At 39.9% G+C, this 6,320-nt stretch overlaps 1 non-coding gene across 1 annotated transcript; it reads right to left on the bottom strand.

Moving 5' to 3' along the window:
* Positions 1-2,268: 2,268 nt before the first annotated feature.
* LOC112534214 lies at positions 2,269-2,375 on the bottom strand. The gene has a single exon (XR_003078515.2). It is a non-coding gene; the product is annotated as a small nucleolar RNA R71 (small nucleolar RNA).
* Between the last annotated feature and the right edge of the window lie 3,945 nt (positions 2,376-6,320).

Genomic DNA, 6,320 nt, shown 5'->3' with positions numbered 1-6,320 from the left:
AGACGGATTAAAGCTTAATGCTAATTTAAGAATCAATCGTTAGGAAGAGATTCCAACTTTAGGTTATTAGGTTTAGGAATTCGGTTATCTCGAGAGAGAAATCGAATTCAATTAAGAATTCCTCCACGGGTAGCATAATTGGATTCATCAATCCTTTATCTTTTGTTTGATCACCAACTAGTTTAGGTTCCCTTTGGGTTTGCTTTCTTGTCTTGGTTATTTCATTTATCCATTCATTCTTGCATCTCCCTTAGAACTTAGCTTGTAGCTATTAGTTAGTTTAGAAATTATTCATCATTCATTGATGTGCGTAAAATACATACATCTAAATGGGGTTTTTAAGATTGATTTTATGTATATTTGGATGTGAATTGGTCCCAACACTCACCCTATATGTCTGTTTGTGTGCATTAGGTCCAAAAGAAGTCAAAGTATGATAAAGGGAAGAATTGGAGCGTAATTGGACGTCAAAGCTGCTGAAACAAGCTAAGTATGCCCATGAGGGAGGTTAACACGGCCGTGTTAGATTCAACAATGGCCGTGTTCCCAACACAGCCACCAACACGGCCGTGTTGGATGCAACAAACATCAAAGAAAAAAAGGTTTTTAGGGAGCACGGCCACAGAGAGTAACACGGGCATCAACACCAGAACATGTTGGGAACACGAGCATCAACACGGCCATGTTCATGGCAGCTGGTCAAATTCATTTATAAAGAAAGAAAAGAAAAAAAGGGAGGCAGCTAGGGTTAGAACGTCCAAAACTCATCCTTTTCTATATATAAGGGTTTTTGAGTTGAAACTAAGAGAAAAGGAGACTTGGATCAAGGTTTCACTTGGATTCTCTTCGAAGATCAAAGATTGGCGAGGATTGTTGATTGGTTTCAATCCGAGTAAGAGGAACAAGAATCGATCCAAAATTGGGCATGAGGAATTTGAGCTATTCACTCTCATCCAAGGGTGTATTCGGGTTCCTCTACCTTTACTCATTTTTTTTGTAATTGAATTCTTATTGGTTGTGATTATGAACATGATTAGCTAAACTTATTAACCCATTAGGGTTCTTTATCTAGAGATTTTTGTACTTCGAATTTGAATTGAATGTATTGATTGTCAATATTGGTTTGCAATGGAAGTATTTATTGATTTATTCTTCATATCTTGTTAAATGATTTTTGAAATTTGAATGATCTTAAGAAAGACGTTTAGGTTTGGATTGTCCTTTGCAACCTAGAATTGAATTCACCTAGAGATAGGGTGTTCGTTCTACCGGATTGAGAATTAACAGCTCTCAATAGTGTCAAATGGAATTCCCAAAGGGTTATTCCTTTACTTGAATTAATCATTCCCTAGTATACGTAGTTCGATAACAATTAGAGTAGCTATTAGTTAATTTAGAAATTATTCATCAACACCATTTATTTTATGTGATTAGATAATGGAGAAGATTGAGTAGATTTAGGTTCACACGTTCTTTGGGGAATACGACACTTGGTACTCGCCGTTAGCTATACTCCACTGATAGGTACACTGCCTTAGGTCATAGTCTTGCTTGACTTAGCACACATCAAGTTTTTGGCGCCGTTGCCGGGGAACGGTTTTCTGTGAACTAAATTGAAATTTTAATATTTGTTAGTCTAGTCATTTCTCTTTTTGTTCATAATTTGTTTTCTGTGTATAGTTTTGTTCTTATCCCATTTTTTGGTGTTGTTGTTCTTTATTGTGCTCAGGTAGTTTATGACTAGGAGCTCTAATCCTAATTTTACAGAGCCTTTATCTGAACCCGAGCGCTCTTTTAAATTGCTAAGGAGGCGTATGCAGGCAGTAGAGGAGGAGATTGAAGCAGAGATTCCTGTTCGTGAAACTAGTGAGATGGAGAACCACAATGCAAATGGAGGTAATGATGAAAGGACCATGTACGAGTTTGCTAGGCCCTCTCTAGCAAGGACGCAAATTGGGATAGTGAGGCCTCCCGTGGCAGCCAATAATTTTGAAATAAAGCCGAATGTAATCTAGATTATACAGAATACGGTGCAACTTGGAGGATTGGCGAGTGAAGATCCGAACGAGCATATCGCCAACTTTTTGGAAATATGTGATACCTTTAAGATTAATGGAACAACTGATGATGCCATACGGTTGAGACTGTTTCCTTTTTCCTTGAGGGATAGAGCGAAAAGATGGCTCCTTGCCACCGAAAATGATCACTACCTGGACTTCTTTGGCTGAAAAGTTTTTGAATAAATATTTCCTCCTGCTAAGACTGCTCAAATGCAAAAAAAACATATCTTCTTTTGTGCAGGGTGAAGGAGAATCGATGTACGAAGCCTGGGAGCGCTTCAAGGACTTGTTAAGGTGTTGCCCACACCATGGTCTTCCTCTCTGGATGCAAGTGCAGACATTCTATAGTGGCATGAATATAGCCACTAGACAAATGGTAGATGCAGCTGCAGGGGGAGCTATCAATAGCAAAACACCTGAGCAAGCCCAGGATTTGATAGAAGAGATGGCCATCAACACTTATCAGTGGCAAACTCCACGGGCTAAAGGTCCAAAGCCCATTGTATATCGGGCTGAGGCAGATCCTACAGCAGCCTTGGCGGCACAAGTAGAGCTACTTTCTAAAAAGATAGAACTTCAGATGCCGGTCGAAGCAGTTCAGCCCGGATGTGAATTCTGTGGTGGACCGCATTACAGTGCCAATTGTAAAGCGGGAGGTATATTTGCATCTTTTATGCCTACTAATGTTTCTAACGTTGAGCATGTTGATTATGCAGGTAGGCAGCATAATGATCCCTACAGTAATACATACAATCCAGGGTGGAGGAATCATCCTAATTTTGGATGGAGGAATTCCAATAACCAAGGTCCACCAGGATATCAGAGGTTGCATCCACAACAACCTATGCATTCTGTTCCCCATCAACCAGAAGGTAGTCAAGAGAAGAAACCTAACTTGGAAGAGTTGATGACAAAGTTCATTGCAACTTCAGAGAACATATTTCAACAAACGGACACTACCATTCGGAATCAACAAGGTTTAATTCAGAACTTAGAAACTCAAATTGGGCAGTTGTCTAGGATGATGGCTGAGAGGCAGCCAGGCACGCTTCCAAGTAACACAAAGTCTAATCCAAAGGAGCATGCCAAAGCAATTACTTTGAGATCAGGTAAGGAACTTCCTAGTCCATCTAAGCCTGAGGAGAAAGAAAAGGGAGTAGTTGAAGAGAAGGAGGATTTGAAGAAGATCCCCTTGAGGCCATACCAACCTCCCATTCCATATCCTGCAAAACTCAAGCAGGATAAAGTTGATAAGCAATTCGGTAAATTTTTAGATCTTTTTAAACAATTGCGGATTAACTTGCCTTTTGTTGAAGCTATTTCACAGATGCCAAAGTATACAAAGTTTTTAAAAGAAATTCTAAGCAACAAAAGGAAATTAGAGGATTTGGGATTGGTGACCTTGAATGCAGAATGCTCAGCAGTGTTTCAGAGCAAGATTCCAGTCAAACGACGCGATCTAGGGAGTTTTACTATACCTTGTTTGATTGGGGATAAATTGAAATTGCTAGCATTAGCTGATTTGGGAGCTAGCATCAATTTGATGCCTAGTTCATTGTTTGAGGAGTTAGGACTAAGCACTTCTAAGCTAACACCTACCAGGATGAGTATACAACTAGCAGACAGAACTGTTAAGTATCCGAAAGGGATTATAGAGGATGTGCTAGTTAAAGTTAACAAATTTATATTTCCTATGGATTTTGTTGTCATGGATATGAATGGTGAGAGTGATGTCCCATTGATCATAGGTAGACCATTTTTAGCTACATCTAAAGCTTTGATAGATGTTAATAGTGGAAAGCTTGAACTTAGGGTAGATGATGAGAGCATTACATTTGATTTGACTAAATCCTTGAGATACCCATATGAGCATGATGGTACTGTTTGTTCGATTGATTTTATCAATAATATTGTGGAATCTCAATTGCAAGAAATAATGATTGATGATCCTTTGCAAGTGGCAATGCAAGAAAATGAGGATAATTTATCCAATGAACAAGTGTTGGAGCAGCTAGAGCACTTATTAGCTGCTGATGTTGATGATGAAAAGACTGATGGTTTTGTTGATCTTGACAGGTCAGGAGTAATGAAGCTGAAGCCTTCTTTGGAGGAGCCGCCCGTTCTTGAGTTGAAAAAGTTGCCAGCGCACTTAATGTATGCCTACCTAGATAAAGCAAAGCACTTACCGGTTATTATTTCCACTCATCTCACACCTGAGGAGAGGGAGATGGTGCTGTGTATTTTGAGAAGGTATGCAAAGGCATTTGCATATATGACGGCTGACATACCAGGAATAAACCCGAGTTACTGCCTTCATAAGATTTTGATGGAGGATGAGATCAAACCAGTGGTGTAGCCACAAAGGCAGTTGAACCCTCATATGAAAGAGGTGGTTAAAAAGGAGGTAATTAAACTTCTTGATGCAGGTTTAATTTACCCTATTTCTGACAGTGCTTGGGTGAGTCCTGTGCAGGTGGTTCCCAAGAAAGGGGGCATGACAGTGGTGAAAAATAAAAAGGAGGAGCTGATCCCTACACGAACGGTAACGGGCTTTCGGGTTTGCATAGACTGCTGCCGCTTGAATGACGCAACCTGAAAGGACCACTTTCCCCTTCCTTTTATCGATCAAATTCTTAAGAGGCTTTCAGGCCATAAGTATTATTGTTTCCTTGACGGTTTTTCTGGTTATTTTCAGATTCCTAGAGCATCAGAAGACCAAGAGAAGACGACATTCACTCGTCCTTATGGCACTTTTGCCTATAGGAGGATGCTGTTTGGCTTGTGTAATGCGCCTGCGACCTTTCAGCGGTGTATAATGGCCATTTTCCATGACATGATAGAGGAGTCGATGGAGGTCTTCATGGATGACTTCTCTGTATTTGGTAACTCTTTTTCCCATTGTTTGCAAAATTTGGAAAGGATGTTAGCTAGGTATATTGAAGCTAAACTTGTGTTGAATTGGGAAAAATGTCATTTTATGGTCCAAGAGGGTATAGTCTTAGGACATAAAGTGTCACATGCAGGGTTGGAAGTAGATAGAGCTAAAGTAGAAGTTATAAGTAAACTACCTCCCCCTACTTCGGTTAGGGCTGTTAGAAGTTTCTTAGGGCATGCAGGGTTCTATAGAAGGTTCATTAAGGACTTTTCTAAGATTGCTAGGCCTTTAAATCAATTGCTAGTAAAAGATATACCTTTGAATTTGATGATGATTGTTTAAAAGCTTTTGAGTTATTAAAGGAAAAACTAACCACGGCTCCCATCATGGTTTCTCCTAATTAGGAGCTGCCCTTTGAGCTTATGTGCGATGCTAGTGATTTTGCAGTTGGAGCTGTTTTAGGCCAGCGCAAGGAGAAGAAATTCCAGCCTATTTACTATGCTAGCAAGACACTTACAAATGCCCAAGAACACTATACAACCACAGAGAAGGAGCTCCTAGCTGTCGTGTTCGCTTTTGACAAATTCTATTCCTACCTTGTGCTGTCAAAGACAATTGTTTACATGGATCATTCTGCTTTAAGGTATTTATTTTCAAAGCATGATTCTAAGCCAAGATTGATTTGTTGGGTTCTTCTGTTACAGGAATTTGACTTGGAAATTAAGGACAAACGAGGAGCTGAAAATCTTGCAGCAGACCATCTTTCTCGATTAGAGAACCCGCACTTGGAGGAGCTTAATAAGAAAGAGATCGATGACTTCTTTCCGGATGAGCACCTATGCTCAATGCAGGTGGCAAATGCTATTCCTTGGTTTTCTGATTATGGAAATTATTTGGCTGCAAGGGTACTCCCAAAAGGTATGACGGGCCAGCAAAAGAAGAAATTCTTTGCTGACTTAAAGTATTACATTTGGGACGACCCTTTCTTGTTTAGAATTTGTGCATATCAAATTATCAGAAGGTGTGTATATGGGGAGGAGATCATTCAAATTCTCAAGCATTGTCATGAGGGACCGGTTGGTGGACACCAAGCCGCAAACCATACAGCCAGGTAATATTTTAAATTCTCAAGGTTATGGATGTTGGTTTTTATTGGCTGACTATCTTCCAAGATGCACGAGCATATGTCCAGGTTTGTGATGCATGCCAACGGTCAGGTAATATTTCTACCCGAGATGAAATGCCCCAACATAGTATACAAGTGTTGCAAATTTTTGATGTTTGGGGCATTGATTTTATGGTCCTTTTCCTTCTTCGTATGGATACAAGTATATAATGGTGGCTGTTGAATATTTTTCTAAATGACCTGAGGCACAAGCCTTGCC

The sequence above is a fragment of the Ricinus communis genome, chromosome 3, assembly GCF_019578655.1.
Source record: "Ricinus communis isolate WT05 ecotype wild-type chromosome 3, ASM1957865v1, whole genome shotgun sequence".
In the NCBI taxonomy this organism is placed as follows: domain Eukaryota; kingdom Viridiplantae; phylum Streptophyta; class Magnoliopsida; order Malpighiales; family Euphorbiaceae; genus Ricinus; species Ricinus communis.
This window is presented reverse-complemented; position numbering and strand designations above follow the sequence as displayed.